This window comes from Taudactylus pleione, unplaced genomic scaffold (genome assembly GCF_031769625.1).
Source record: "Taudactylus pleione unplaced genomic scaffold, aTauple2 ptg000025l, whole genome shotgun sequence".
NCBI classification, from domain to species: Eukaryota; Metazoa; Chordata; class Amphibia; order Anura; family Myobatrachidae; genus Taudactylus; species Taudactylus pleione.
Window position 1 is genome coordinate 9,472,640 of NW_028284427.1, and position 11,505 is coordinate 9,484,144.

General features: G+C 46.6%; 1 pseudogene; it reads right to left on the minus strand.

Annotated features, from left to right (window-relative positions):
* Window positions 1-11,170: 11,170 nt before the first annotated feature.
* Window positions 11,171-11,288, minus strand: LOC148539649 (5S ribosomal RNA; annotated as a pseudogene).
* Window positions 11,289-11,505: the final 217 nt, after the last annotated feature.

Consider the following 11,505-nt stretch of genomic DNA (forward strand, 5'->3'; position numbering starts at 1 on the left):
AAGAGGGAGGGTGGGAGTTAGGGCTGTGTAGTGTAGTGTAGTGTAGTGCTGCTGTTGTCCACTACTTCAAAGTCCATAGGGGCTGGCTGTGTTGTGCTGTGCTGCTGTTGTTAATAGGGGCTGTGTCCACTACTTCAAAGTCCATAGGGGCTGGCTGGACTGTGTTGTGCAGTCAGTTCTCCATAGGGGCTGTGTCCACTCCAAAGTCCTGTGCAGTGTCCCAGTCCTAAAGGAGTTCTGCAGTGTTGTCCAGGGGGTGCTCTGTCCATCAGGGGTGCTCCCCCCAAGTGCTAAAAAAATAATATATTTTCTGTGTTTGTGAATTGTGTGCGCAGTAGCCGCACGTGCATCAACAAAGTAGTGCCAAGCGTGCGCCTGTGTCATAAGTAAAGGGCCGGCTGGCTTGACCGTTAAGGGTGCTGTAACCCCCGAAAGTACACTCCAGTCCAAACCAAAAAAAAAATTATTTTCTGTGTTTGTGAATTGTGTGCGCAGTAGCCGCACGTGCATCAACAAAGTAGTGCCAAGCGTGCGCCTGTGTCATAAGTAAAGGGCCGGCTGGCTTGACCGTTAAGGGTGCTGTAACCCCCGAAAGTACACTCCAGTCCAAACCAAAAAAAAAATTATTTTCTGTGTTTGTGAATTGTGTGCGCAGTAGCCGCACGTGCATCAACAAAGTAGTGCCAAGCGTGCGCCTGTGTCATAAGTAAAGGGCCGGCTGGCTTGACCGTTAAGGGTGCTGTAACCCCCGAAAGTACACTCCAGTCCAAACCAAAAAAAAAATTATTTTCTGTGTTTGTGAATTGTGTGCGCAGTAGCCACACGTGCATCAACAAAGTAGTGCCAAGCGTGCGCCTGTGTCATAAGTAAAGGGCCGGCTGGCTTGACCGTTAAGGGTGCTGTAACCCCCGAAAGTACACTCCAGTCCAAACCAAAAAAAAAATTATTTTCTGTGTTTGTGAATTGTGTGCGCAGTAGCCGCACGTGCATCAACAAAGTAGTGCCAAGCATGCGCCTGTGTCATAAGTAAAGGGCCGGCTGGCTTGACCGTTAAGGGTGCTGTAACCCCCGAAAGTACACTCCAGTCCAAACCAAAAAAAAAATTATTTTCTGTGTTTGTGAATTGTGTGCGCAGTAGCCGCACGTGCATCAACAAAGTAGTGCCAAGCGTGCGCCTGTGTCATAAGTAAAGAGCCGGCTGGCTTGACCGTTAAAGGGTGCTGTAACCCCCGAAAGTACACTCCAGTCCAAACCAAAAAAAAATTATTTTCTGTGTTTGTGAATTGTGTGCGCAGTAGCCGCACGTGCATCAACAAAGTAGTGCCAAGCGTGCACCTGTGTCATAAGTAAAGGGCCGGCTGGCTTGACCGTTAAGGGTGCTGTAACCCCCGAAAGTACACTCCAGTCCAAACCAAAAAAAAAATTATTTTCTGTGTTTGTGAATTGTGTGCGCAGTAGCCGCACGTGCATCAACAAAGTAGTGCCAAGCGTGCACCTGTGTCATAAGTAAAGGGCCGGCTGGCTTGACCGTTAAGGGTGCTGTAACCCCCGAAAGTACACTCCAGTCCAAACCAAAAAAAAAATTATTTTCTGTGTTTGTGAATTGTGTGCGCAGTAGCCGCACGTGCATCAACAAAGTAGTGCCAAGCGTGCGCCTGTGTCATAAGTAAAGGGCAGGCTGGCTTGACCGTTAAGGGTGCTGTAACCCCCGAAAGTACACTCCAGTCCAAACCAAAAAAAAAATTATTTTCTGTGTTTGTGAATTGTGTGCGCAGTAGCCGCACGTGCATCAACAAAGTAGTGCCAAGCGTGCGCCTGTGTCATAAGTAAAGGGCCGGCTGGCTTGACCGTTAAAGGGTGCTGTAACCCCCGAAAGTACACTCCAGTCCAAACCAAAAAAAATTATTTTCTGTGTTTGTGAATTGTGTGCGCAGTAGCCGCACGTGCATCAACAAAGTAGTGCCAAGCGTGCACCTGTGTCATAAGTAAAGGGCCGGCTGGCTTGACCGTTAAGGGTGCTGTAACCCCCGAAAGTACACTCCAGTCCAAACCAAAAAAAAAATTATTTTCTGTGTTTGTGAATTGTGTGCGCAGTAGCCGCACGTGCATCAACAAAGTAGTGCCAAGCGTGCGCCTGTGTCATAAGTAAAGGGCCGGCTGGCTTGACCGTTAAAGGGTGCTGTAACCCCCAAAGTACACTCCAGTCCAAACCAAAAAAAAAATTATTTTCTGTGTTTGTGAATTGTGTGCGCAGTAGCCGCACGTGCATCAACAAAGTAGTGCCAAGCGTGCGCCTGTGTCATAAGTAAAGGGCCGGCTGGCTTGACCGTTAAAGGGTGCTGTAACCCCCGAAAGTACACTCCAGTCCAAACCAAAAAAAAATTATTTTCTGTGTTTGTGAATTGTGTGCGCAGTAGCCGCACGTGCATCAACAAAGTAGTGCCAAGCGTGCGCCTGTGTCATAAGTAAAGGGCCGGCTGGCTTGACCGTTAAAGGGTGCTGTAACCCCCGAAAGTACACTCCAGTCCAAACCAAAAAAAAATTATTTTCTGTGTTTGTGAATTGTGTGCGCAGTAGCCGCACGTGCATCAACAAAGTAGTGCCAAGCGTGCGCCTGTGTCATAAGTAAAGGGCCGGCTGGCTTGACCGTTAAAGGGTGCTGTAACCCCCGAAAGTACACTCCAGTCCAAACCAAAAAAAAATTATTTTCTGTGTTTGTGAATTGTGTGCGCAGTAGCCGCACGTGCATCAACAAAGTAGTGCCAAGCGTGCGCCTGTGTCATAAGTAAAGGGCCGGCTGGCTTGACCGTTAAGGGTGCTGTAACCCCCGAAAGTGCACTCCAGTCCAAACCAAAAAAAAAATATTTTCTGTGTTTGTGAATTGTGTGCGCAGTAGCCGCACGTGCATCAACAAAGTAGTGCCAAGCGTGCGCCTGTGTCATAAGTAAAGGGCCGGCTGGCTTGACCGTTAAAGGGTGCTGTAACCCCCGAAAGTACACTCCAGTCCAAACCAAAAAAAAAATTATTTTCTGTGTTTGTGAATTGTGTGCGCAGTAGCCGCACGTGCATCAACAAAGTAGTGCCAAGCGTGCGCCTGTGTCATAAGTAAAGGGCCGGCTGGCTTGACCGTTAAGGGTGCTGTAACCCCCGAAAGTACACTCCAGTCCAAACCAAAAAAAAAATTATTTTCTGTGTTTGTGAATTGTGTGCGCAGTAGCCGCACGTGCATCAACAAAGTAGTGCCAAGCGTGCGCCTGTGTCATAAGTAAAGGGCTGGCTGGCTTGACCGTTAAAGGGTGCTGTAACCCCCGAAAGTACACTCCAGTCCAAACCAAAAAAAAATTATTTTCTGTGTTTGTGAATTGTGTGCGCAGTAGCCGCACGTGCATCAACAAAGTAGTGCCAAGCGTGCGCCTGTGTCATAAGTAAAGGGCCGGCTGGCTTGACCGTTAAAGGGTGCTGTAACCCACAAAGTACACTCCAGTCCAAACCAAAAAAAAAATTATTTTCTGTGTTTAGCCGCACGTATATATCAAATCGATATAACATAAATGGAGGACCAAACTTTCTCCGATAAAAATAAAATAGAGAAAGATCAAGAACCACTTCCTCCTAGTGCTGAAGCTGCTGCCACTAGTCATGACATAGACGATAACATGCCATCAACGTCGTCTGCCAAGGCCGATGCCCAATGTCATAGTAGAGGGCACATACAATCCCAAATGGCAAAGTTCAGGAAAATGACCTTGAAAAAGACATTTAAATCAGCTGAAGAGAAACGTAAACTTGCCAATATGCCATTTACGACACGGAGTGGCAAGGAACGGCTAAGGTCGATCCCTAGTATGTTCATGACTAGTGGTTCAGCTTCACATGACGATGGAAGCCCTCCTCCCACTAAAAAAATCAAAAGAGTTAAGCTGGCAAAAGCACAGCGAAGAACTGTGCTTTCTAAGAAGATATCACAAATCCCCAAGGAGAGTCCAAGTGTGGTGGTGGTTGCGATGCCTGACCTTCCCAGCACTGGACGGGAAGAGGTGGCTCTTTCCACCATTTGCACGCCCCCTGCAAGTGCTGAAAGGAGCACCCACAGTCCACTTGCTGATATGCAAATTGAAGATGTCACTGTTGAAGTACAACAGGATGAGGATACTGGTGTAGCTGGCGCTGAGGAGGAAGTTGGCGAGGAGGATTCTGATGGTGATGTGGTTTGTTTAAATCAGGCTCCGGGGGAGACAGTTGTTGTCCGTGGGATGAAAAAGCCCATCACGGTCATGCCTGGGCAGAAGACCAAACATTCCACCTCTTTGGTCTGGCAATATTTCTATCCAAATCCGGAGAACAACTGTCTTGCCATATGTACCATATGTAAAGGTGAAATAAGTAGGGGTAGGGACGTCAACCACCTAGGAACATCCTCCCTTATACGGCACCTGCAGCGCGTTCATAAAAAGTTACTGTCAAGTTCAGAAACTTTGGCTAAGACCGTAAGCAGTCCAGGGACACCTAAATCCCGTTGTCCTGTTGTATCCAAGCGCCTGCAAACCACACCGTCAACTCCCTCCTCGTCAATTTCCTCCTTAGTCAGGATCGGAAGTAGTCCTGCAGGCCATGTCACTGGCATGACTGACTCTCCTATCCGGGATTCCTCCGGAGGATCCTGCATTGCTACGCCTCCTGCTGCCGCTGCTGCTGTTGCTGCTGCTGGGAGTCGTTCATCATCCCAGAGAGGAAGTAGGAACACCACTACTTTTACTAAACAATTGACCCTCCAACAGTCCTTAGCGAGGAGGATGAAGTACGACAGCAGTCATCCTGAAGCAAAACGTATAACTGAGGCCTTGACTGCTATGTTGGTGTTAGACGTGCGTCCGGTATCCGCCATTAGTGCAGTGGGATTTAGACAATTGATGGAGGTAGTGTGTCCCCGGTTCCAAATCCCGTCTAGATTCCACTTCACTAGGCAGGCGATACCGAGACTGTACAGAAACGTCAGAAAAAGTGTCCTCAGTGTCCTGAAAAATGCCGTTGTACACAATGTCCACTTAACCACGGACATGTGGACAAGTGGAACAGGGCAGACTAAGGACTATATGACTGTGACAGCCCACTGGGTAGATGTATCACCTTACGCAGCAACAGCAGCAGCGTCACCAGTAGCAGCATCTCAGAAATGCCAGCTCGTTACAAGGCAGGCTACGCTGTGTATCACCGGTTTCAGTAAGAGGCACACCGCCGACAACCTCTTAGAGAAACTGAGGGAAATCATCGCCCAGTGGCTTACCCCACTTAGACTCTCCTGGGGATTTGTGATATCTGACAACGCCACCAATATTGTGCGGGCATTACATCTGGGCAAATTCCAGCACGTCCCATGTTTTGCTCACACAATAAACTTGGTGGTGCAGAATTTTCTGAAAAGCGACAGGGGCGTGCAGGAGACGCTTTGGGTGGCCCGAAAAATTTCTGGCCACTTTCGCCATTCAGCGACTGCGTGCCGAAGACTGGAGCGCCAGCAAACACTCTTGAACCTGCCCCGCCATCACCTGAAGCAAGAGGTTGTGACGCGGTGGAACTCAACCCTCTATATGCTTCAGAGGATGGAGGAGCAGCAAAAGGCCATACAAGCCTATACATCCACCTATGACATAGGCAAAGGAGGGGGTATGCACCTGACTCAAGCGCAGTGGAGAATGATTTCCGTGTTGTGCAAGGTTCTCCAGCCCTTCGAACTTGCCACATGTGAAGTCAGTTCAGACACTGCCAGCTTGAGTCAGGTCATTCCCCTCATCAGGCTTTTGCAGAAGCAGCTGGAGAAAGTGAAGGAGGAGCTAAGACGGAGCGATTCCGCTCGGCATGTGGGACTTGTGGATGAAGCCCTTCATTCGCTTTGCCAGGATTCCAGGGTGGTCAATCTGTTGAAATCAGACCACTACGTTTTGGCCACCGTGCTCGATCCTAGGTTTAAAGCCTATGTGGTGTCTCTCTTTCCGGCCGACACAAGCCTGCAGAGGTGCAAAGACCTGCTGGTGAACACACTGTCAGCTGAAGCGGAACGTGACACGTCAACGGCTCCTTCTTCATTTTCTCCTGCAACTGGGGCTGCCAGGAAAAAACTTAGGTATCCTAAGCAACCCGCTGGCGGTGATGCAGGGCAGGCAGGACCAAGTTTGGACATCTGGTCCGGACTGAAGGACCTGGCAACAATTTCTGACATGTCTACTGTCACTGCATATGATACTGTCACCATTGACAGAATGGTGGAGGATTACATCGGTGACAGCATCCAAGTAGGCATGGCAGACAGTCCATACCTGTACTGGCAGGAAAAAGAGGCAATTTGGAGGCCCCTGTACAAACTGGCTCTATTTTACCTGAGTTGCCCCCCCTCCAGTGTGTACTCCGAAAGAGTGTTTAGTGCAGCCGGGAACCTTGTCAGCGAAAGGCGTAGGAGGTTGCTTCCACAGAATGTGGAGAAGATGATGTTCATCAAAATGAATTATCAGCTCTTCCAGGGAGACCAGCCTCCAGAAGGTACAGAGGGACCTGTGGTGGTGGATTCAAGTGGGGACGAGTTAATACTTTGTGAGGATGAGGATGTACACACTGAAGAGGGTGAGGAATTGGTGGATGAGGAGGATGAGGATGACATCTTGCCTCCATAGAGCCAGTTTGTGCAGGGACACATTAATTGCCAGCTTGTTTTGTGGGGGCCCAAACGAACCAATCATTTCAGCCACAGTTGTGTGGCAGACCCTGGCGCTGAAATGATTGGTTTGTTAAAGTGTGCATGTCCTGTTTATACAACATAAGGGTGGGTGGGAGGGCCCAAGGACAATTCCATCTTGCACCTCTTTTTTTTCTTTGCATTATGTACAGTTTGGGGCCTAGTTTTTCAAACTGCCATCCTGTCTGCCACTGCAGTTTCACGCCTAGATGGGTCACGTGTTTGTGCCGCCCACTTGTGTCGCTTAGCATAGTCATCCAGCTACCTCGGTGCAACGTTTTGGACATAAAAACACTATTGTGAGGTGTGAGGTGTTCAGAATAGACTGGAAATGAGTGGAAATTAAGGTTATTGAGGTTAATAATAGCATAGGAGCAGAAAAACCTACAAATTCTGTGATTTTAGCTGTTTTTATGCTTTTTTTTTAAAAAATACAGATCCAAAACACAAAACCCAGAACCCAAAACACGGAAGGGTGGTTTTGGCAAAACCAATCCAGATCCAAAACACGAAGAAAGATCCAGATCCAAAACCAAAACACAAAACACGAAAAGTGGCCGGTGCACACCCCTAATATATATACACAGTCACATGTTATTAGATATATGAGCATATCATCTGTTTTTGCGTCAAAAGCATTTGGAATAGCTAATACAATCCGTAATGTTTAAAAAAGTCAATATTACTGTAAAATATAAGGGTTTCCCACTAAAGTAAAATTCTTCTGTCCTTTTAAAACAAGTGGTGTTGCGGCCAATCCTTTAGCAGCACAGTTGCAGTATTTTTTTGTAATGTAATGAAATAGTTGCAGTTAGTATTCCTTGTTAATGTAGCAGAATAGTTTTCAGTTGTAGATCTTAGTCAATGGTTTAGTATAAATGCCTAATTTAAATCTTCTGTCTGTCCTGCGTTGCAAGCATGTGGAAGTTCGTCTTACCAGTATACCAACACTTGGATGTCTGATGAAGATGATGTACAGACCTGTTGCCGGCAGTTGTTAATCCTTCGGCGCGCACTGCTGATGAGCTCTGTTCAGCTGCGTTCTTCTCACACATGTGTCCCGTGTTCTCAAACTTGGGGTTCTGGTTGTCAATGGCGTGCACGCTGGTCGGTCAGATGGAAGGTAGGGGTGTACCAATCAGGGCTGTCTTAACAGCAATGAGGGCTCTGGGCAAAGCAATGCTCTGGGGCCTCTACCCACCCATTCACGGGAACAAAATGTAAATGGTCAACAAAATTACACCTTTAGAGTTAGAAGTACTTTCAACAAAATCAGTTTAAATATATATATATATATATATATAAAAAAAAAATTATTAATTGGCAAACCGTACAGTATGAAATAACCAGAGGAGTGAAGTTGCAGTCAAAATAATGCACAGTAATGTGTGAGGGTCTCTCCTCAATGCACTGTAAGAGCAGCTCTCATACACTCAGTATATAGTAATAGGAGATATATAATATTCAGTATGACACAATAATTATGCGCAGTACTACTACCTACAGTACTGTGTATATGCTGCCCAGAACAATAATATGACACATCCACCATATAGTACAGAAGAGAGCTTCTTGTAGGAGATCATGTAACATCCATTCCCAAACCGTATCGAAGGACGCAAAGTATAATAAATGCCCAGTCAGACCCTGTCGTGGAAAACAGGCTCTTACCTGCCGGGTCGGGAGACAGTGGTTCACCTGGCAGAGGAGTCTCCTGACTCCTCAGCAGGGCTGCCATCAGAAATTTTTGGGCCCGGCACTGACAAAATAGACAGGGCCCCCCTCAGGGGGAATGGCTGGTGGAACCGTCGGTGCTGGGGAGCGGTGTGGGCTGGCTGGAGATTGGGCTAGGACTGCTGCTGCATACTGCAAAATTCTCCCTGACAGGTGTAATAGGTGCGCTGTGATGAGTACCCTCTCTCACTCACTGCAGTATCCTGGGAAGTGACCGCCGGTTCCTGCCATCCCCTCCGATATTCTGCACCTGTCATAGGCAGGTGCAATATCTGTTGGTGATGCCGTTGGTCCGCTGATAGTGCATTATTGTTCGCATATCAGTGGATTCACGTTGCTGCTGGTGGGTGTCTCAATAGATTGCCCAATGGCCACAGCATTAAAATAAAGACGCAGTAGCAGCTGTGACAAAAGTCGCAGACGTTACTGTAACTGCGTCCATCTCTGAATCATCCCCCATATGCTATGCAGTACCATACCCCCCAACCCCATCTCTCTTTTAAATCTTGACTGTCCGTTTACTGATATTAGTTTTGAGCAGTGCCACCTATGCTCTCCTTCAGGGACAGGCTGAAAACACACACACAGTATACACATAACACACACACAGTATACACATAACATACACACACAGTATACACATAACATATACACAAAGTATACACATAACATACACATAACACATACACGCAGTATACACATAACACACACACAGTATACACATAACATACACACAGTATACACATAACATATACACAAAGTATACACATAACATATACACATAACACATACACGCAGTATACACATAACACACACACACACAGTATACACATAACACCCCCCCCCCCCCGACCCCCGGAACAAGAACTCAGTCGATCAAACTAAATAATTTTCCCGCATAACAAAGTTCCTTCTGCATAAATCACACACTGAGGATATTCGACGTCCTGTTGATTGCGCGGCTCCTCCGCTCTTCTTCTTGGGCACTCAGTCATACACAGCGTGACATCGTCATGTCACCTGCGCCGCGCATGCTGCGCGTCATCTGCAGATAGCCATTTGATTTGAGGAAGCGGGCAGGGGAGGTGGAGCGCAGGTTGGGAGGGTGCAGCTGTCACAGCCATGTAAGTGCTCCCGGAAGGTCGGGGGGGAGGGAGCTTTGTGGGTCTGGCGGATCGAACCACAATGATTTAAAAAGAAAAACATTTAACAACTGGCCGCGGCTGCATAGGGGCTGGCAGGCCCCTTGAAGCTTCGGGCCCTTGGGCAGCTGCCCAAAAAGCCCAATGGAAGAGACGGCCCAGGTACCAATATGTTTCGCATGTGATTGCCATACGTGCTTCGTCAGGGAATGTAGTCTGCAAATATGTGTCTCCTTTTAAAGGAGAGTTTCTGATTTTTGTTGGAGTTTAATTGTGTCGTCCATCAGTGTAATTGTTAGGGATGTGCGCCGACCCCTGTGTTTTGGTTTTGGTTCTGGTTTTGGATCTGTATCTTCTTCAAGGTTTTGGATCTGGATTTGGCTTTGCAAACCACCCTCAAGTGTTTTGATTTTGGTGTTGGATCTGGATTTTTTAAATAAAAAATAGATAAAAAGTTTTAAAAACAGCTAAAATCATGTCATTTATGCAATCCAAAATCGGATTTAAAATCTGAATTCCCGAACCGCAAAAAGATCAGAACCGCGACCCGGATTTACCCGAATCTCCTCAGGATATTAGAACAGCAACTCGGATTTACCCGAATTCACGAAACTCGGGTGGATTCGAATTTCTGGAGAACCAAAACGCACATCTTTAGTAATTGTCCTGTGTTCCTTCCATTTACAGTAAAAAGAGGTCTCACTCAGGGAGCTGATAATATCAGAGACATCTAAAACCTTAACATGGGGTAATGAATAGTGAGGAGTGTGTAAACCGGTGTAGAGTAGTAAAACTCAAAATGCCAATTTAAGGGGCATATCTAATTAGCCAAGGGGTTTCACCCATGGCTAATTGTCTGTCAAAAGTCCTGCGATGCGGGGATTAGCTATTCAATTAAATAGCTATTTCCCCGCGTCATTAGAACGGGGCTCCCGCACGAGAACACACTGATTCTGTGAGAATTGCAGAATCAGTGTGTTATACCCTCTTGCGCAAGGCCGTAATAGGGCAGCTTTACGCTTATTTTACCTCCCACCTACAGATGGTGCAAGATAAAGGCCAACAGGGACACCCGCTAAATGAATGTCGACCATCGCGATAATTAGCCGCGGGAATTGGATATGCCCCTAAGAGTCAATAGATTGTGAATGTAATTCCATAATTAGTTGAATATGTGCTAATTATCTGATAATTATCTGTTAAAACTAGGTTGCAGACCATCTAGTTGTACATGAGGTATTCCATATGTTTCTAATGTCTACCTGGTTCTTTAAATGGGCTGAAGTCTGTAGTCACTACATTCTAATAAAATAATAGATGTACAGTAAGTGTAGGATCCTCTATATATTTTCTGTTACTCCACATGTAACACTGTGTATTTATTTAGATAGTTATATTGGTATTTATATTTAATTTATTTTTATTATCATTATTTATACTGATAGCTCTTCTTCCTTTCTTCTTCTTCTTTCTTTTCCTTCCAGTCTGCTTTTTCTTGTTACTTTCCTTGGAGATTCTTTGGAGGGGACAGGGTCCACACAGAGCTTATCAAGGGGGGGTGGTGATTTTGTTACAATACCTAATGTTCTGGGGGGGTCTCCCTCCCCAGTACTTTTTAGGCCCTCTCCTGCTTAACTTCCAAGGTCAGATGAGATTGGGCATCCCAGGAGGGTTTGATTGTAATTATCCTCTTGGTGCTCTGTGCTTAACTGCCATGCTTTTCGTTCAAGTGGGACAGTCTTCTAATCCTTCAGAAAGCTTGCCAGTTCAAAATCTATATTTAAACTAGGGGTGAGCGGGTTCGGATTTCTGAAATCCGAACCCCCCCGAGCCCCCCCGATCCGAGTCCGATCCGAGTCAGGCTCGACTTTTCCCGCCTGACTCGGATTCTGAAATCGAGGC